The following is a 22824-nucleotide window of genomic DNA, read 5'->3' as shown; positions in this document are numbered from 1 at the left end:
CGTACAATAAAAAACAGTAATGCCTCGAAAGTGTGTTAATACCGCGGACAATTTTTGCTATATTTGTGGGGAAGTGACATTTGCCAACCAGAAGAAAAGTATCAATTCTCAAGTGAAGAAGGCATATCATCTTTACTTCGGATGCAAGGTTGGTGACCAAGACAAGCCTTGGGCTCCGCATATATGCTGTGCTACATGTACAACACAGCTTTCACAGTGGTTGAATTGCAAAAGGTCATCAATGCCGTTTGCAGTCCCAATGGTGTGGAGAGAGCCAAGCAACCACCTAAATGACTGTTACTTCTGCTTGGTTCCTCCTCTTTCCGGCGGAATAACGAAGCGAAAGAAGTCGAGAATAGTCTACCCAAACATTCCGTCTGCATTGAGACCAGTTCCACATGGTGAGGGACTTCCTATTCCAGAACCTCCAGCAGAATATTCTCTTGATTCATCTGACGAAGACAAAGGTGAGTCGACCTGTTCTTCTCCTGGTCCATCAGCATGCAGTGATCCAGATTTTCACTGTGGTGCATCATCAACCCCACACAGAATAACACAGGAAGAACTAAATGACCTGATTCGTGATTTGGACTTATCAAAGAACAAGGCAGAATTGCTAGGATCAAGACTCCAACAATGGAATCTTCTAGAAGAAGATGTCACAATTACTGCATATCGAAAGCGCCACCAGCAATTGGAGCCTTTCTTCAGAAAGGAAAGTAATCTGATATTCTGTTCCGATATTGAGGGCCTCATGAATGCTTTAAAAATCACTCATGACCCACAAGAATGGAGACTATTTGTGGACTCTTCGAAACTGAGTCTCAAGGCTGTGCTTTTGCACAATGGAAACATTCTTCCATCTATTCCAGTAGCGTATGCTGTCCACATGAAAGAGACATACGATAACTTAAGGCAGCTACTGAATTCCATTGAGTATAACAAGTACAGCTGGCACCTCTGTGGTGATTTGAAGGTAGTTGCCCTTTTAATGGGACTGCAGCAAGGATATACAAAATACATGTGTTTCTTATGCGAGTGGGATAGCCGAGCAAGGGAAATGCACTACATGAGGAAGGAATGGACTCACAGGCAGAATGTAGCCATTGGAGAGAAGAATATCCAACACCCAGCTCTGGTTGAGGCTCAGAAAATCTTGCTACCATCCCTTCACATCAAACTAGGTTTGATGAAGAACTTCGTGAAAGCCATTGACCGGACTTTGCCAGCATTCCGATACCTGCATGAAAAATTCCCTCGACTCAGCGAAGCAAAGATTAAAGAGGGAGTTTTTGTGGGTCCTCAGATTCGAGAGCTTTTCAAAGATGACCGGTTCAACAACTTGCTGGAAGGTGACGCAAAACAAGCATGGAATGCTTTTCGCCTAGTTTCTACAAACTTCCTCGGAAATGTTAGGGCAGAAAACTATAAGGAACTAGTAGAAGACATGTTGATGAAGTATAAGAAACTTGGCTGCAATATGTCTCTAAAGATTCACTTCCTTCATTCCCATTTGGATTTCTTTCCTAGCAACTGTGGTATTGTTAGTGATGAACACGGCGAATGTTTTCATCAAGATATCGCAACAATGGAACAAAGATAGCAGGGAAAATGGTCCACTACAATGCTGGCTGACTACTGCTGGACACTCCTCAGAGATGCTCCCGAACAGCTGTACAAGAGACAGGCGAAGAAATCTAAGATGTAGTCAATGACTTGATTTTTTATAGGTAGGCTATTACAGTTGACCTTTTACTATTGGAATGCATTTCGTTATGTAAACATTAATTTCTTGCAGATTACAAAAAAACTAGAGCCAATTTTGCAATTTGACTGTCATATTCGTGTTCAGCACATAAAAATTGATAAGAATTGACTAATTTTATTTCAGTAACATGACTTTTGTAAAAATTTGTTGTCCAGTGTTATGTATATGGTAGCGTACCGTCACAGATACCATTTATATGGTGTTTTATCGTCACAGCTATCATGTGTATGATAGTTTGCTGTCACATTTACGATGTATATGGCAGTTTACCATCACAGCTACCATGTTTATGGTATTTTTCTGTCACAATTACGATGTGTATGGTTGTTTACCGTCACAGCTATCATGGATTTGGTAGTTGTCTGTCACAGCTAAAATGTCAATGGTAGTTTTCTGTCACAACTACCATGTATATGGTATTTTACCGTCACAGTTACGATGTATATGGTTATTTGTCGTCACAGCTACGATGTTTATGTTAGTTTTCTGTAAAGAGCTACTATGTATATGGTAGTTTTGTGTCACATTTACGATGTACATGGCAGTTTACCATCTCAGATACAATGTATATGTTAGTTTTGTGTCACAGCTACGATGTAATAGGTAGCCTTCCGTCACAGCTAACATAAATACAAAGATAGAAAATATAGGAGCAAAATAAAATTTTGTCAGTAAAAAACGTATAAACGTAGTCCAGGCACAACTGATCGCTTCCAACCTCATGCTTATGGTTATTCTTATCATAAGAAAATAGCAATGTTGGTAATAAAACGTCTGACGCACACACATTGACGCTGCAATCGGTGATTTAGTATCAAACGTTTGACGCACACACATTGAAGCTGAACTCGGTGATTCAGTATCAAACTCCAGGATCAATAAGGAAAAGTCAGATAAATATTTTGCATTTTACTAAGGTTTGAACGAAATTGTTTTTATTTTGTTTAAACTGTTGATATGAAAACATATAGCTTTATAAAGTCAAACAAATGGTATTTACATTGGTGAATGAGTCAAGACTAACACACACACACACACACACACACACACACACACAATGCATCTCATCTCAACCGCTTTATATGCTCTGCATTTTACATGTATAAATTATTTTATTAAACAAAACTGTTTCGGAGAACTTTTAAAAAAAGAGATGCAATCATAGAAAGAAGGGTACAGTTTTTCAATTTGTTATCTTGATATCGTACATTGTGTTTGTTTGTGTGTGTATTCCTATATAATGAGTTTAGGCTCGAATAATCTGTAACACAAGAAGAAGTGAAAAAATATTGAAAAATATAATAAATAATTTATTTCCATGGAAAAGTACTGTAAAAGTATAAAAAAAAAACAAAACTTAAGGTTTCAAGAATCAAAAGAAAAAAAAAAAATAATTCAAGAATAATCCACGTATCAAATTTTAGAAGTACTGATAATGAAATGTTCAAATGAATTCAAGCTCGACTCACGGCGAAAACTCCAAGATGGAGGACGATGACGTATACTGTATCCTTTGTGGTGTTATAAGGTATACAATTCTGTGATATTCGTATGTTTGAATTACTGAAATGTCTTTGTCCAAGAATTCTGTATGAACATTCATATACTTCCAGGAAAAAGAATTAATCCTTTTGCATCCAAATAATTCGAATAAACATTATAATAACTCCAAACTGACACAACGGAAACTTTCCAGTGTAAAGTGAAAGTCCCTATTGAGAAAAATCTCTGTAAACAATGATTATATAGTGACTCGAAACGCAAAACGAATTCCCGGATAAGAGTCAACGTTCCAGAACCTTCGAGATGTATTGACGAATAAAAGCACGTAGTCCCAGTACGACCTTGACAAGAACCAATTATTTTACTCTAAAAATAAGATAAATTACTAAATTGTTTACTTATCTCGGTTATTTATGAAATAAAGATCGGAAACAAGGTCAGCTTTAGATGTTTACAATTGAACGGTTAAGGTCTAACTATTTTTTTTGTAAAAGTGTTTAGTTCCTAGTAAACAATACTGCATTATTTTGACATATAAAGAATTTAATAATGAAAAGATTTTAAAACTTACAAACAATTAAATTAAATCAAATATCAATTAAATTAAATATACGTAACAGTATGTGTATAAAAGAGAGATGAATTATATCTAAAAAAAAAACAGTAATTCCATCGCATATGTTTCATGTTCCCGCTCTCTACCTCTCGTTCTCTCTCTCTGCCTACACCAGCCCTCCTTGTAAACTGAGATTTGCGAATGGGACTATGTATTAATTTTTTAGTTTGTAGCTTGTCAGATCTCCATTTTTCCATAATTGTTCTATCATTTTGTGAAGACTGCGATATAGTGTAATATTGTTCAATACATAAATTTAAAATAATGATAATTACTTAACCGTATATTGACTTTGATATATTTTATTACCATCAATAAATAATGATTCTATCTAATCTAAGCCCGTACCTAGTGATAATAAGTATATCAAACATGCAACGATACAATTCAAATGGTGTCATGACCTTAGAAATGCAATGTCCATTTATTCTGACTTAACTATCAGATAAAGCTGATGATGATAGTAGGGTGGAGACAAAAAAGGTAAGGTGGCAAATGGAGCAAATTATTCGCAGTACTAATGCAATAAGTTCTATCTACGATGTTCCTTTATCCATCAAATTGCTGTGAGTCCAACAAATTTGGAAGGTGGGTAACACAGTTTCCCCTGCCTTTGTTGAAGCTTAAATTGCATATTATATGATGGGAAATAAACTTGGCAAATTACTTTTTTTTAGGCAATGCCAAGTCTACTGATTCAACACGTGCTTAAAAGATATGGATTTTTTTACATGGGTAATTTAACTGTGTGAAACATGAAAATCTGTGAAACATAAACAAACAAAAACATTAACGCGTACATGCAACATGGTCATGTTTTCCAAGAAATGTTTTCATATTAAAAAGATCAAAGCTGTTTCGAAGAAATTATAGCACAACTGAACGGATGGGGCAGGTAAATTCAAATGCAGGACAGTATGGAAGTATATAAATTGAGAGCAGACGAAAATATACCGATTTGTGTGTAGTGTTTGTGTTTCAGCCCATTGTCGAGAAACGCCAAACAAAACACAACACATTCAACACAAACAAACAACGTAACTTACAATATTAAACTGAAACTAGACTTTTAAACTTGGATCAACGTCTTACTCTGCGATTCGATGGTTGTATCATTTATTGTTCAGTAATCAGAAGATTTTCATTAGCAAACTATTGAATTTTGGAGCAAATATCGAGAAAACACAGTGTTGTGAATTTTGGTAATAACTCAACATGCCTTTTACAATACACAAAAACTTACAGCATCATATCTGATAGAAACTAATGTATTACACTGAAGAAAAAAAAAGGCATGTGATATAATAGTGCAACAACAGTAAATTTTGTCTTGAATAAGTCTGACAATACTACGTCACTGAAACTGGATTTTTTTTTTTTCAGCCAATGAGTGGATGAAAGCAATTGAACACAATTACACGATTACATTTTCATGTGAACCGGGATGTACTTGGCATGTTTGTCTGGAGAAGCAATGAGTGCTAGACTGGTTTTCAGTTTCAGCATATCAAGCGTCAACCTTGTATATCATAGGTAACTGACTAAAGTAGAAAACGTTTACATGCAAATTATTACAGAATGAAAGGAAAACCAGAATTATTACAGAATGCCAGGAAAACCATCGTCTTTAAGGGTCGACCGAAAATGTTTTTTTCTCTCAGTAGATTCCATAATCATATCCTTCATATGCAATATAACATCATATTGAAATGAATATTCTAATCTGAGAAGTACAACATAAAACCCGCTCAACCCCCAAAAGCTAATCAGTACAACATAAAGCCCGCTCAGTCCCCCCAAAAATGATCAGTATAACATAAAGCCCGCTCAAACCACCAAAAGTTTGAACATAAAAGTAAGCTTAAGTATCAACGATGAACACCCTTTCAAATTCATGCTTGGCTGAAATTTCTTGTATACTGTTTTCCATGATACGAGACTGAAATCAGTCTACCAGATGTGTAAAGAAACATGTTCCAAAGCTATGATGTATGACTGCATGGAAATCGACACTGAACGCCCATGATACTTGCTATGCCGCCTCAAGCTTGGTCAGATTACACAAAGTGCAGCATCCCTCAAGACCCTGGTAGTAGTATTATATATTGGTAGCATAATCTGCTTATAAGACGCATATGAGAGAAATATTTCTCAATATTGACGGAGACACGAATGTGCAGACGTAAAGGTGTATGGAAGGATGAATAGGACCAAATCAAGATGTCGTCTAAACAACTTCGTCTAATATAAAGTATATGTATCTGTATTGTGGTCTAAGGTTGACATTGCCCGGGGTGGGAGTGGGAGACAAGCGCCCCAATCCTCCAAAATGCCCCATACGGCCTGCGTCTCTTACTGCCTCTGTCAACTAAAATCCAGCTCCTGGCCTTCGCGAGTGGCTTAGACTTGAAGCCCGGCAGACCATGTTTTCTACTAACAGGAGAATGGGTGAAGGCGGCTCACTGGCGCCTTAAAACCAGTTGCTTCGGGTAGATGGGACTCGTAAACCTTGGATGGTAGCTCATCTAGGAGAAGGAAAACTCCGATTCCAAACCTCTGCTGCCTTGTGGCTATACCCACTCATGGGAAAGGCTAAGGGAGTAAACCCCGACAGAAAATCCGGAGATGGAGTCTATAAGGCGGTATGACATTGACTTCAACGTCATTCCGGCAACTCCTGCGACGCCGTTGGTGCCAAGCTGTATCGGCATTCGTCGTTCCCTTGGGCACACCAGCTGCGTGGAGAGGGGGGATCTGCTAGATGGGCAACAGCTGATTCTCCATACCACCCTGCCCAGGCTTCATAGCTCCACTGGAGAGGACACTCCAGCGTCGTCGTACGGCGTCGGAACAACACGAGAAGTAGCAGTTTACTGGTTCTAAGTCAAAGCTCGATTGGCGTAGAGCTTGGCGCCAGGGGTTACTTCTAACGGTGGGAGAGATCATCAGGTCTCACTGGACAGCTACCGCCCGCCTCAAGCTGGGCAGCCCCCAGTCAGTAAGGTGCTGCCCGCCATGGCCTGCCTGCCTCACTGGGTGCGTGGAGTTTAGAGAACCATCTCGACAAGTGGGCCACAAGACTCTGCACCAGGAAAGACTAAAAGAAGAACTAAAAAGACTCCAACTCTTCGTTTTGCAACCTGGAACATCAGGACCATGTGTCCTGGATTGATCACTGACCTACAGCAGATCGACGGAAGACTGCCGTCATTGACAGAGAACTCTCCCGACTGAACATCGACATTGCCTGCCTCCAGGAGACCCGACTGGCTGACAGCGGCACTATCAGGGAAGCCAATTACACATTCTTTTGGCAGGGGAAGCCCTTGGATGAACCTAGGCAGCATGGTGTAGGCTTTGCCGTCAAGAACACGCTAATCGCCTTCATTGAACCTCCATCATCAGGTACTGAGAGAATCCTTGCCCTCCGGCTGTCAGCATCCTTAGGCCCGGTCAACATCTTCAGTGTGTACGCCCCAAGTCTCTACTCCACCTACGAGGAGAAAGACAAGTTTAATGAGGCTCTGGATCAGGCAATATCCAGTATCCCCAACAATGAAAGCCTTTACTTACTAGGAGACTTCAATGCTAGAGTGAGAGCTGACCATGAGGCCTGGTCCACCTGCCTCGGCTTTTACGGAAGGGGCAAGATCAACGAGAATGGTTAGCGACTGCTGAAGATGTGCTGCTCCCACAGCCTATGTGGGACCAACACTTTCTTCAAATGCAAGGAGATTCACCACGTTCACGCCACTGGCACCAGCTAGACCTCATCATCACCAGGCGTGTAGAACTGGCCAGTGTCCTCCTTACCCGCAGATACCACAGTGCCGGTTGTGACACGGACCATTCTCTCGTGGCCAGCAAGGTGCGACTATTACCCAAGAAGCTGCACCACGCCAAGAAGAAGGGTCACCCACGTATCAACACCTGCTGTGCAAGCAACCCAGAGAAAACACAGCAGTTCATCAGCAAACTGAAGGAAGCCCTCACCAAAGTGACACCTGATGACACCATTGACTCCAAGTGGTCTCATATCCGTGATTCTGTGTACAATTCAGCCATCACAGCTTACGGGAAGAGGGAGCGAAAGAATGTCACTGGTATGAGGCAAACTGGGAGGAGATGGAGCCCGTGACTGAGGCAAAGAGGAAAGTCCTCCTGGCATACAAGGCTGCACCTAGCCCCAGAACACTACAAGCCCTCAGGATTGCAAGGAATAACGCCCAGAAGACCGCCCGCCGCTGTGCCAACACCTACTGGCTGAACCTTTGCAACAGTATACAGACAGCTGCTGACACCGGGGATACAAGAGGAATGTATGAGGGTATCAAAAAGGCGACAGGCCCCCCCCCCCAGCTACAAGACCGCCCCCCTCAAGTCCAAGACGGGCGAAGTCATCACAGACCAGGGGAAACAAATGCAGCGATGGGTTGAGCACTATCTCGAGCTATATGCAACCCAAAACAATGTCACTGGAACTGCCCTGGACGCCATTCCAGACCTGCCTGTCATGGAGGAGCTAGACACAGAGCCCACCCTGGAAGAGCTCGGAAAAGCCATCGATTGCCTTGCCTGTGGGAAGGCTCCTGGAAGCGACGGCATTCCGCCTGAAGTCCTCAAGAGCGGAAAACCAGCACTGCTCCAGCCCCTACACACACTCTTCTGCCTTTGCTGGGAACAGGGATACATCCCACAGGACATGCGTGACGCAAACATCGTCACTTTGTACAAAAACAAAGGAGACCGTAGTGACTGCAACAACTATCGGAGCATCTCCCTCCTCAGCATCGTCGGAAAGGCTTTCGCCCGTGTTGCCTTGGCGCGCTTGCAGATCCTAGCCTGCCGCGTCTACCCAGAGTCCCAGTGTGGATTTCGAGCCGGCAGGTCAACTGTAGACATGATCTTCTCACTACGTCAGCTGCAGGAGAAGTGTCGCGAGCAGCAGATGCCCCTCTACATTGCCTTCATAGACCTGACGAAGGCGTTTGACATGGTTAGTCGGAGTGGACTCTTCAGACTCCTGCAGAAGATTGGCTGCCCCCCACGTCTGCTTGCTCTCATTATGTCGTTCCACGAGAACATGTACAGCACAGTGTGCTTCAATGGCGCAACGTCTGAAGCATTCTCAGTCATTAGCGGAGTCAAACAAGGCTGCGTCCTTGCACCGACGCTCTTTGCCATCTTCTTCTCCATGCTTCTCCAGTACGCATTCAAGGACTGCAGCGAGGGAGTGTACATCCATACCAGGGCTGACGGCAAGCTGTTCAACATCGCCCGTCTCCGTGCTAAGACGTAAGTCACAGAGGTACTCATTCGTGAATTGCTCTTTGCCGACGATGCAGCCTTGACATCACACACGGAAGATGGACTTCAGCAGCTGGTATGCTGTCTCTCCCATGCATGTAAGGAATTAGGACTGACCATCAGTTTGAAGAAAACGAACGTCATGGCACAGGACACAGACTCCCCTCCCTGTTTCTCCATCGATGGGTACAATTTGGAAGTTGTCGAGAACTTCACATACCTCGGGTCTAACATTTCCAGCTCACTCTCCATTGATTCTGAGGTGGGCGGCAGGATTGCCAAGGCAGCAGCAGTGATGGCCAGACTTAACCAGAGGGTCTGGAACAACCCCAACCTCACAGAAAAGACCAAACTGCGTGTCTACCAAGCCTGCGTGCTCAGCTCACTTCTCTACAGCAGCGAAACATGGACCGCCTATGCAAGACACGAGAGGAAACTCAACAGCTTCCACCTGAGATGTCTGCGGCGCATTCTGCACATCCAGTGGCAGGACAAAGTACCCAACACAGAGGTTCTAGAACGCGCCAACATGAACAGCATGTTCTCCATACTCAGCGAGAGGCACCTTCGCTGGCTCGGCCATGTCAAGAGAATGGACCCAGGTCGCATTCCCAAGGACCTGTTATATGGGGAGTTAGCAGAAGGTGCACGACCAACTGGACGACCACATCTGCACTACAAAGATGTTTGCAAGAAGGATATGAAGACAGCAAACATCAATGTCAACGACTGGGAGAGCTGTGCAAACAACCGTTCCAGCTGGCGTCTAGCTGTCAGGCAGGGAGTTCAAAACGCAGAGGAAAAGAGAAGAATAAAACAAGCTGAAAAGAGAGCTAAAAAGAAGGATAAGCAAAAGCGTACTTTGGAGCTATGCCATCGTCTCCCGTAGACGGACGGATGCCAAGGTATCTGTATTGATCTGATATCATATCATTGGTTGGTCAGTTTCTCGCTATAATTACAAAATGATTTTGTGGGGCAACGCATGACAATATTATTTATCTGAGCTTGTCTACTAACATAATTCTGTAGGACAGGATATTTATGATAATTCGTCCTCTGAGTCGGTATTATAATATAATTATAATAGTGTCTTCGGTTTGTATGATGGTCGTTTTTTTCCATGTCCGCATGACAACAAAATTCAGTCACAATACGATCGCATCATAATATTTCGTCTCATAGTATGTGCAACAACCGCATCCGGTTTGAAAGACATTGTATGACAGTAGTGATTCTCAGGTTCTGACTGACTATAGACTTAATCCTTTCTCTCTGTTCGTTTGAGAACAGAAATCTGCCAGGGAGTGACTGATGTGATAGGGTTTCACTGCGCATGTCTCCTAAACTATGTACGTTAGGTAACTAATTGTACGGTTATTCTTTATATGGATCTACTGATGCAACATATTTGTTAGGGAGGGATAGTGTGACAATAATATTTCACTGGATCTGTCTGATAAACAAATTCTGTCATTGTATGATAATTCTTGTCCCTGGTCAGTCTGATAACATAGATATGATAGGGAATACTTGTAGGGTCGTTATTTTCCCCTGCTGGACTCAAAATTTATTTTCAGGATTGAATGCATGACACTATTTCATATGGATGTATTTGCTAATGGAATTATGTTACAAAGATAATGTATGATTAATTTTGTAAATCACGCGGTTAATTAAGCTAGCATGATTGTAGAAGACCCTTTCTTCCAGGAAGTGACCCAGGGTGACAAATGTTTTCTATAGCAACAACGATGAGATTTGAACATTATCCTACTGGTAATATTCTGAAAATTTCAAATACTTCATGTTTTTTGTTGGCTTAATACAGATAACGACAAAAATGACTGAACTTGATAGCATGACCATTGTCAAATGCATGTGGTAGGTGTCCGATATTCTGTTACACTCTTGTTGTTGACTAGTCTCGTAACTGCATATATGAAGCACACGGGGAATGACCACGGTTGTGGGTTTACTCAAATCAGTATGCCATCTCTCATATCATTGTGTGTCCGTCTTGTTAAATGCATATTCATCACAATTAGTTAATCCACTATACTTTATTTATATTGGAGCCATGAACAAATCCAGAAAGAGCTACAAGTATTAGTTACGCGAACCGGGATGACCAGTTCCTTTGCTTCGACAATAATGCTTAAAAAATTATCCCGAAAGTCCTACTACTTTGAACAATTATCTTATGTGCAATCTTTCTCTTATCCAGACTTCATTTTTTTCTATTGAGCTGTCTTAAGAAAGGCATATCCATGTTGCATGACTGTGGCAAGATCATCAAAACGACTGTAATCACAATTTTCTTGTTTGGCAAGTAGATGTTAGGCACGGTCAGCTGTCGAGGCCTTTCGGAGCTTCATATCATTCCCGAATATGTTCAAAAGACATCTCTCTCTCTCTCTCTCTCTCTCTCTCTCATGGTTTTGGGTTTTGTAGGTTTTTGTCAGGAGTATAAAAGGCTTTGTGGGCTGCTTGTGGTGGTTCAAGTCAGTTAGCAGCAATCAAACGGTTGTAGTGAGTTTTATTTGATTTTTATTTTTATTTTGTTCAGTTTATAATAGAGTTATATTACTTAGGCAATATTTCAGACAGTGCAAGTTTGTTTAAAGTTTATTTAAGTACCAACCAATATTTATTTAATTAATTTATCATTATTATTTGCAATTACCTTTCTCTCTTCCAAATTATATGCATTATGATCATTTTTAATTTAACTTTACAAGCGAACTAGATATTGTCATAACATATGTTATTTGAAACTCATTTATATGATCAAGTGAGTGTTGTCCTCGAAGACCAATACTTTTATTTATTTACTTATTTATTTATTTGTTTATTTATTTAATTTAATTTAATTTAATTTAATTTAATTTAAATAAACTTATGAAGATAAAAAGAAATTTAATTACACTACAAATATATGATTCCTTTCTTAAATTATAGGTTTAAAACTGGTCTTAGGGAAAAATAATGTCTAAATGAATGTGAGTCCTTTCCTCACCTACTTGACATTCTAAATTCAATTCATTAATGCTTGACTAAACTGGCAATCTACAAAGGCATACTGTATTCATGTTTAGTTTTTAGAATTTACTAGTTGTCATGGTATGTGTGAGTGTTTTCCCTACCAATTTACTTCCATTTATAGCAATTCACTTCAAAAACGTATTCAACTATTGCTGAAGCGTCAAGTTAAGCAAGTGTTCTTTCAGATTTCACTTTTCACATATCACAATCAGGTCAGATTTCCTCTTCTGTTGTTAACTTTAATGGAACAAAATCAAAAGAGTAATACTATAATATAATACAGTGCTAATGTGTACCCTGGCCTTGTGTGATGCTATCGTATTCCAAACTGTACATCAAGACAGTGATAGTATTCTGGATTTGTATACTAGCGACACGACTGTCATGGTTATAAAGTGACTTCATTCAAGGTTTCTTAAAAAATGAATTATATCTGGTTATAGTTGAAAAGAAAGAAAAAGTTCGAGTTTACTCCATTGTCCCCTCCTTAGTCAGCTGATAAGAAGCATACTCATACCTTATGACTTATTCTTAGATAATGTTATCAGGACCTAGCTCTCAACATACATATATATATATATATATATATATATATATATATATATATATATATATATATATATATATATATATATATATATATATATATATATATATATATATATATATTGTTACGAGTCCATGCTCTTAAAATAAGTAACAGAAAAGAGTGAAGATAACAGGCTCTGTAAAACTTAACAAATACTTTGTTTTCTAGACTACAAAGTGAACAATGAGACAAGAAAGAACGTACGGTATTGCTAATTTAATCCAAATTATAATCCGAAAATTAAAACACGAATCATATCAATGAAACAATCTAAGTGAATCACGGTTCAAATCCTAATGAAATTGAAGATGGAAGACGATGACGTCTGTAATAACCTACAAAGTGCAGATGTGTCAACAGTCTCTTGTTGAATCACATAAAATAATATTACAATTTTGTATTCAGTGTACATTCCAGTGAATGTCTTTGTCCAAGAATTTTGCCTGAGCACATTTAACCCGTTTTGTATTTCCAGGGAAAACAATCACTATAATTCAATATTTTGAAGATAAATAAAATTCAACCTAACTGGTCACAACATAACACAACTTACGGTGCTAGTTTGTAAAGCACAACTGACTAACCTTTATCAAAGCCATCAGTTATACGACTAATTATTACGTAAACGAAATTCCCGGGTGAGCGTCAATAGATCATTCTTTTGAAGAAAAAATAGAAGTTTGTTATCAATTGGCACATGATAAATATCACGTAATCCAGGTATAAACTTGAGTCAAATAAATGATTTTTACTCTGAGAAAGATCAAAATTTAAAAGCGTAATTTACCAAAATTGTCAATAATTTTGAAACAAGATCATCAACTAGACATCAAGATCATCAACTAGATACAATCTTGTATTACCCATAGAGGATAATAAAACTATTATGAGTTTGTACATCAATGAAATATTTGTGTGTGATTTAGATTTTAACGTAGCGTTAATAATTTTTCAGTCATATCACTATGATGTGTGCAGCGTGACAGTTTATAGAGATGTCTAGCAGTGGGGCATCATGGAGCATACATTTAGCATGATGTCTCACCCAGTCACATTATCGTGACACCAGGCCGACCAGTCCTAACACTAACCTCTTAATGCTGAGCGCCAAGCGAATGAGCTGTTAGTACAATTTTTTTTTAATGTCTTTGGTATGACTCGGCCGGGGATTGAACCCACGACCTCCCAAATGCGAGGCGGACGCTCTAACCACTAGGCCACCGGAGCGGTCATCATCAATGAAATAAATCAAAATTTAAAAACGTCAGTCAGGGGAAACAGAACTGAACTCAATTCTGGACAAAGTCAAGTCCATTAAATAATGTTTCAATACAATATCATGCAGTGGAATAATAAAACTAATTAAAACCAACCGACAAACAATTAAATTAAATATACATAACACTTCTCCCATACAAGGAAATGAGAGATTTAAATAATAATGTTTTCTTTTTACTACACATGTGGTTTATATAAAAATAAGATAAGAAGAAATCTTATGAATGATGCAACGTATACATAAAACAATATATTTTTATCGACGTGAAAGTGCGTCTGCTACTAAATTGTTTTTTCCCCCTTTTTTGTGAAACAAACTCCATCCTAGTAAGCTCTGATTTTTTTTATTATCTTCACGTTGAATGTATGGGGTCTGTGGTCACTAAACACGTTAATCGGAGAAGGAGATGAACGGATGTAATCTTCAGTGTCTTACTGGCAGAATCAAAGCCAAACATTTCTTCTCGATTGTAGCATGATTTCTTTGGCGTTTATTTTATTTCCTAGAAAAACAGCACAATGAATGATCAACACCATTTTAATTTTCTTGAATCAATACTGCTCCATCCACAACATCACTTGCATCAACAGACAGTTTAAATGATTGGATGAAATTTTGAGCTGTTAGAACTAGTGCACTTACCAAAAACCTCCTGATATTTTTTAGTGCAATGACACTTTGCTTTTACGCTCAATACATTTGTCAGGGGGTCAGCAATTACGGAAAAGTGGAACATAATATTCGATATTATCGAGCAATAACCAAAACTAGCGTCAGTTGATTTTTGCTGATAGGCACAGGGAATTTAGAAATAACCTTGACATTCGCATATATAGGTTTAACTTGTCCGTGTCCCACTATGTGTCCTAGAAATGTTACACAAGCAAGGCAAAACACACTTTTGGGAAAATAAATAGTCAAACATGAATCAGTGAGTCTGTCTAATAATTACAATTGTCGTTAAATGTTCTTTTGAAGTGTCGTTGTAGATGATGACATCATCGATGCAAGCATCACAATTACCTAGACCGGATGTTATCATATTCATTAAACGTTGAACACTACATGGTGAACGCTTCATTCTAAACGGTATCACTTTATATTGACAAAGTACATCTTTTGTCACGAATGCTGAAATTTCCTTTGCCCTTTCCGTCAATGGAATTTGACAAAATCGTTTAAAATGCTCAAATTTTGTGACATACTTGGCATTTCAAATTTTCTCAATGCAGTCACCCATTCTTGGTAATGGAAATAAATTTGTTTTAGTCTCACTGTTCAACTTTCTATAATCAGTGCACATGCGGAAAGTATTATCTGGTTTCAGAGCAAAGGTACATTGTGAACTACAGTCACATTTACAAGGCTTCATGAAATCTTTCTCCAGCTATACTGAATTTCTATTTTCAAGTAATCCTGCTTGAGAGGGTTCATCCTGTATGGGTGTTGTTTCACAGGTGTGGAATTTATAATTTCAACGTCATGGAAGATTTTGGCTGTTCTTGTAGGTACATCTGGAAATAAATCCTCATATTCAATTAATAACTGTGTAAGTCCATAGCTTTCTTCCTTTTGCATATGTGAACATTTCTGGTCCCGATTATTCATAATATCTGATTTACGAAGATTTGTTACTGCAAAATTAATAGTGTCCGATTGCATTCACTATAACTGCATGATTAACCTGGCTAGCTCTATCAACATACTAGTTTAACATATTTATGTGGTAAAATTGTTTTTGTTTTCGCCTCGAATGAGTATTTATGATATAATTTGAATCATTTCATTCATTTTCAATTGTGTAAAGTCGAAAATGCTTGACGTGCTGAAAACTCCTTTCCTTTGCATTTTTATCATATATTAATTTCATTTTCGACTGAGTATAGTGCAGATTGATTCTTGCAAACTCACATGCCATTGGCTACTTATAATTAAAATTGGATACATGATCGAAAAGAATGGTTTTTGTATCTTCATAAGAACAAAATTTCTCTTTTAACAACCTCAATTGTCCACACACAGTATGTCCATGAACATTAGTTCAAAGTGACTGAATCCTAAAGATTCTTGAACTGATTAACTGACACCGAACAATAGTAAATTAATACATTCATTCCAATCTTTACCGTATCAAAACAATATGACTGAATCAACAGTTTCACATTTTAATGAAATCTTTCTAAAGCTCCATGCCTGTCAGGATGATATGCAAACTGAGTTATTTGATTCCTAATTCGTACATAACTTTCTAGAGTATTCCAGACATAAACTTTGACACTTAGATTGGACAGTTTGGGAAGGTCAAATTGATTAAACATATTTCTCAACGCTTTTACTATTGTCTTAGTTTTAATATTCCTGAAACGAATTGACTCTGAGAACCTTCTTGACGCACACATTATGGTCAATAAATATTTATTGCCTGACGTTGTCTTATGTAAGAGACCAACACAGTCTACGATTATTCTGCTAAATGGTTTGTCAAATGCGGGAATAGGTTGCAGATGACCCTTATGTATCTTCTGATTGGGTTTCTTACCATTTCACACGTATGACAAGATCTGCGGTATTTACAAATATCACTTTTAATTATTGACCAATAAAAGTGATTCAAGATCTTGTGATGTTTTATTAATTCCTAAACAACCAGCGTATGGTATTCTTGGCCTGGACTAAGTTCGTCCGGTCTGTTTGATTTAAGAGCTACAATGCGATAGTTCACTGACCACCCGTCACCAGCAGGTACCTCTGGAGGTCTCCATTGTCTCAAAAGGATCATAGTTTTAATTAAATAACAAACGTTTTGATGTGGCATCAGTTTCACTAATGACCCCTTGAAACAAATAGGAAATATCATGATATTATTCCTGTTCGTCGACAAGGGATTGTCGTTTGTCACCCTAATTAGAATAAAGAGGATGTCTAGTTAAAAGAGGATAAACAATTGTAAGATTCGGTATGTTTTTACTAGGTAACACAACGTAAAACCACATCTTCTCGTACCATGTACTTATTCAGGCATGAACATAACAAAAACAAAATATCTTCAGATGTATTTGTGTGCAGATTACGTTGGTGAAACCTAATATATATATATATATATATATATATATATATATATATATATATATATATATATATATATATATATATATATATCTATATATCTATATATATATATATATATATATATATATATATATATATATATATATATATATATATAATTTGTCTTTTTTAGCAAATGGAGTATATAATAAATAAGGTATACTATTTATAATGTTTGCTATTGTGGGAAAGACGGAAGTATTTATTAAGGTTTCTACATATTTATAGTATTATATCTGGGCTATTTTGGATTTACATACTGTTTGGTTCCATTGCTAGGATCCAGTTGACCGATGCTGGATGGAAGGAACTTGAATGAAACAAGTTTGTGTTGTTCCAGTCATCATCTGTGGACGAAACAAGTTTCGGATGAAAGGAACTATGCTTTTATTTGCCGTTAGATCAGTGTAGAGATATGTTTGAAGCTAGTTGACGGCCTGATATTAAACGCAAAATCCCAAATGTATTATCTTCCCTCAACACAAATGTTTGCTCCATAATTTATTCGAATTTATAACTAGCCACCGGATACGTAATATTGAGCACTAGATAATGAAACGCAGACACTGATTTATTTATCTAACATAAAATGCAAAGATCGAATGTTATTTACTCGATTTATGAAGTAATGGTGGGAGTGAAACCAAATAAAATTTCGTTTTCGCCATATATTCTCAACAGTGTTGAACTGTGCCGGATGAAACTCTATTACTGAGAGTATCAGTTTTGTTGACCAACACAGAGACATTTTGGATTTCAGTTGGTTTGCAATCAAATTAGGGATGATCCATATAGCAATTTAGCGATGGTAGCCAAATGATGTTTTTATGTTTTTTTCTACTAAATATTATAAAAGGACGGCCGCTCTGGGCAGCCATGATGATGGGTCTTCTAATGTATGCACAGACCCAAACCTTTGACCCAGCCCGACACTACTCGCAATATACCTAATGTATAGTCAGTCAGTATACCTGTATTTTAAAATGCATTAACGGCATAGATAAATGAGTCGGGTGAGTGCGATTAGGTTGGCATTGCAGTAAGGACACACACACACACACACACACATATATATATATATATATATATATATATATATATATATATATATATATATATATATACACACAATGGATTTGTTTGGTGCTTTCCATATATGACATTTAAATCTACCTTGTGAAAAAAATAAAAATTTTGCTGATCACTATGTGATAACCTCGACTAGTATTCTGGATATGTCAGTTAGTAATAGGTCTTCATGCAATACATTTTCAGAGAAAAGATCTAAATCTTATATCACTTATTCAGTTTGAGCCATACATTATTAGATTAATGATGTTTGTAATTGAGCAATTTTGACATAAAATAAATGTGCCTTGCTGTACGATAGATCTTCGATTAACATTTCGCTGTTACACTCTGATGATCTAAAATATTTGGCTTTAAACATTGGAATATATGTATATTTTCCTTTTTAACTTAGTCAGACATTGATAATATTTTAACTTCAGGATGCATATTACTCTTTGTAAAGCAATATACTCTGTGTTATGCAAAGATGTAAACGGAATTATTGTGTTTTAGACAGATCACAGATATGCAACATGCACCTATACAGTTACAGCTTTTGAGACGTGAATGAATTTATGCTCGTCGTGGTGATGTCAAATAAGCAGCTACATAAATTGAACTGATGTAACTCACCGAGCACTGACTTCAGGTACAAGATTCTTTGAAAGAAGCGTCCAGATTTTGACCTACCTTTGATCTATAACTTGAAATGTAAAAGTGCTCAAGTATGCAGGATTGTCTAGGACCTATTGTGTGACAAGAAGAGAGTATATCACATACTACTCGTGCCACTCTAAGAATTTCCAAAGACGTCGTCAATTTCATGGAGATTGCTTGTTGCTCAAATATGAAACTCGCCTTTATTTAACCACTGTTAAATATACCAACAAAATATCTGATGGTTATCAATGCATCATTGCTGCGAAGTGAAATATTTTATCATCCTCGTGATATTGACTTTTAAAGTTCAAACTTGTTAAAACAAAACTACATGAATCAATTCAACAATCTTGTGACAATGTATGTATGAAAATACACATATAATGAATAAATTATAAACTAATATACTCATATATTACCAAAAGATAACTCACGTAATCAGTGTTTCTACCATGTACCTCTGTAGGGGTTATAAACTAATCATCTATTCGCTTCGAGGTACGTCATATAGGAAAAACATGTTTTTCAATATGTTTAATATTTTAAAGCATTTTTTTTTAAAAATGTTATATATGCTTGTTAAATCTTGCAAGCAAAGATTCTGAGCAAACATTCACCTCCAAAATATGTATTACACAGAAGGGTACTTATTGTAATTTTAACATAATTCTACCAACCTAATCCCGTTATCAGTTCCATTTCACTATTCTTCAATTTCAATACCGGTATCGACCACACTAGGTCTGAACTCCATGACATATCATCTGCGAAATATGAAACATTCCATATTACCTGTCTTAGGCTGTGTGTATGGGATAATCTGCTAGAGAATCGTTTTCGAAATTATAGTTTTAGTGTGGCTTTTTCTTTCGTAAATGGAATATTTTGCCCCAGATTCATTTTAATTTCATTGTTAAGACTGGCAAATTACAACTTATTGACAGGCACATAATCAGAAAGTATAAATTCACGGTGAACGTGATAAGAGTTTCCACTCTCATCTTAAGCAGCGATGACAGAATCTACTTTGAATGGGACGACTCTCAATAATTTCGCATCTGTGTTTCATACAACTTTGTACTTTATCACATCATCGTACGCAATCATCTAATTCCATATTTTGTTCAGGTGCACATAATATTTGCTGTTGAAGTCTTTCTATTGAGTTATTGTAGGGGAGTCATAACAAAATAGAGTACATCTCGGCTCCGATGACACACCAAACCACAATAACTTAGCAGACAAAGACGATTCGTGCCGTAGGCACACGTTCTCCAAAATGCACCCACAACGGATATTCTTGTTAGATCTTGAAGGGAAGTACTCTGAGATGAAGTCGCTGCTGTGTTGAACGGCATGATGGTCAATTCTTTTGATAGTCGATGACCTGCGAACTAACAGTACAAGAACCAAAATTCAGCGATACCGATTCCAACGCACTTTAACTTCTTCCATTTGGGATTTGCCTAAGGTTCGTGTTCTTCAAATGAGAATGCTTTCGATTTTATACATGTCGTCATCTGTTTTGCTCACTCGTAATTCGGGCAAGAACAAAGTTCCTTAAAATATTCCACCTTTCATATTTTCCAATATATAGACTAAAGGATCGCGGCCACTCATTCGTCTACAGACACGAAACAATTCGTGTTCCAGTTAGATAAATAACCTTCGTCGAGGGCGCGTTTGCTTGTGCAATGTGTAAACAATCTCTCGTCTTTCATCTTAAACGGGCACTTTATTTACGGGGGATGCTTCTTCGGAAGCGCATATGATGCTCCGATGGCAAGATTGATTGATGTTTTGACCACACGCAGTAAGACGTAGATGTACTTGAGAGTGTGTTGATGCATAAAATACTTCCACATGCGTTATTTTAATCGCAATGGAAATATTCCACGATACAGGGTTTTGGTTCGGGATTGTCCACAGTGAAAAAATAGATGTCCTTTTTCTTCACTTCTTTTGTAAAGCTTAGTTAAGAAATTTGGCATCGGAGATGGTGAACTCCATTTTGTTTCAACATCAGTTTTAGATTGATGAACATGATGTATTTTGTCTGTGAATTTTGAGGGCGTCAATTCTGCAAGGGTCCTGAACTCTATCCAGAATGGTTTTATTCAAAATGGCGTGATAATTGGAGTCTCAAACGTTCTTCTATCGCATGACAGTGTCGCTTACGTCTCTCTAACAAGGAACCCCACAAACAAGTGATGAAATCTGCTGTCTAGAATGGCATGTGAACTTTAAAACTTCACCGTGTAGTGTATAAGCTGCGGATCTAAATTTTCTGGTTGTGCCTTTTTGTGTCACTCGAGCGTGATAATAATTGTCGGGAGTTACTTACCACTTTAGTAGTTTCTGGTAGACACTCTTAGCATTGGCACATATGCGGAGAGAATTAAGGATGGGTCTTGTCGTTTCTCGAAATCGTTCGCGTGGATTTGATCCAACATCACCGCTAGTACTCAGAGAAAGGCTGCTATCGTTTCATCTACAAGTCCCCATGTATTGTGCTCTCAATCAGTCAGGATGGAAGGGTCAACAGATCTAACCATTCTGGTCAGAACTTTGAGGAGCGTCACACGAAAGTATACGTTAGTGACGACAACGGACTACTGTACCTCTCTAGAAGTAAGTCATGATATTTTTTATATCTGTCCGGGGAATGGACATAGGGCTCCAGAATGCCCACAACGTCAACGAAAAGGAAAGAAAGGATGTGAGAGACAAAGATCAAATTTACTCTTGTCATTTTCAGGACAAAGGACACAGTGGTCTTCAGAGTGTCCTAATAAGAAGAAAACAAAGATAACAAGAGAAGGAAGAGAAAAAGTCTTTCAAAAATAAAGAAGAACAAATTTAGGCAAATAAATGCACAAAAAAGGAATAAGAGAATAAAGTGAAAACGAGAAAGAACCCGTGCCGGTGATGAAATTCAAAACGAGAGATAGTGAGTGAAAGCGGAAGCAATGGACTTTCAATACGTGCTGTGAAAGTTTCGCTGTAATTCAGAAACGACGATAATCAGAATAGAAAACTTCATTGTCTCTTTGTCTTGATTTTTAGTATTATTTTTAAACACACATCATCTCACAGCGTCAGTCATGGGGAAAAGGAATTTAAGTTTAATATATTTGGTATTCCGTGAATAGTATATCGTTCCTAGAGATGGTTGTGGTTAAAAAAAGGACCGTTTAATGTTTGTTTTCTGCAAACTCATTGACCTGACATGATGATCTTTAACTGTCTCAAACCCTTAATTTGACCAAGTCCTGTTCCGTCCACCATTGGTAATATTTTCTTAGCCTATGTTGTATAACAAGTGACACTTTTAGCCTTCGGGAACTGCTTAATGCAGCGGAGATTTATGTCTGTCTAGCGCTTATAATAACAACTAAGAAAGCAACTTGACGCAGAGTCATCATTTGGATTTTAATGCATGATAAAAGACATATTACGCGAACAAATGTCATGTCTCTGTTGATACAGAATGGAAGTATTGATTAACTAAAATCGACAATCTAAAAGACTAACTAAAATCAATAATCTAAATCTACTTCAGTTAAGAATTTATCTTTGATTATGTTTCAACGACTTATCTAGTCTATATACGTTGGTTAAATAGATCGTTGGCTGCGTAATACATTGCTGTGTAAGAATTATGTGTTGACATTTCATTGTTGTTCTCTTTCCTGAGCGTCTTAGAATGGGGACGTCAGTTTGTTCAAGGAGGTATTTTCTGGCTTGACAGAATAGTCAGAATTTACTCAGATTGAATCGTGATGTGAGAGTGCTTATAGCATCTGATTATATAACTGATTTAGAGGCAGACAATTCCCAAAGGGATGAATAAGACGTAAGGGTGAAGTGTAGTAGCA

This window comes from Sinohyriopsis cumingii, chromosome 18, assembly GCF_028554795.1.
Source record: "Sinohyriopsis cumingii isolate HCF-2022 chromosome 18, ASM2855479v2, whole genome shotgun sequence".
NCBI classification, from domain to species: domain Eukaryota; kingdom Metazoa; phylum Mollusca; class Bivalvia; order Unionida; family Unionidae; genus Sinohyriopsis; species Sinohyriopsis cumingii.
The sequence above is the reverse complement of the archived record's forward strand: the minus strand, read 5'-3'. Positions refer to the sequence as shown.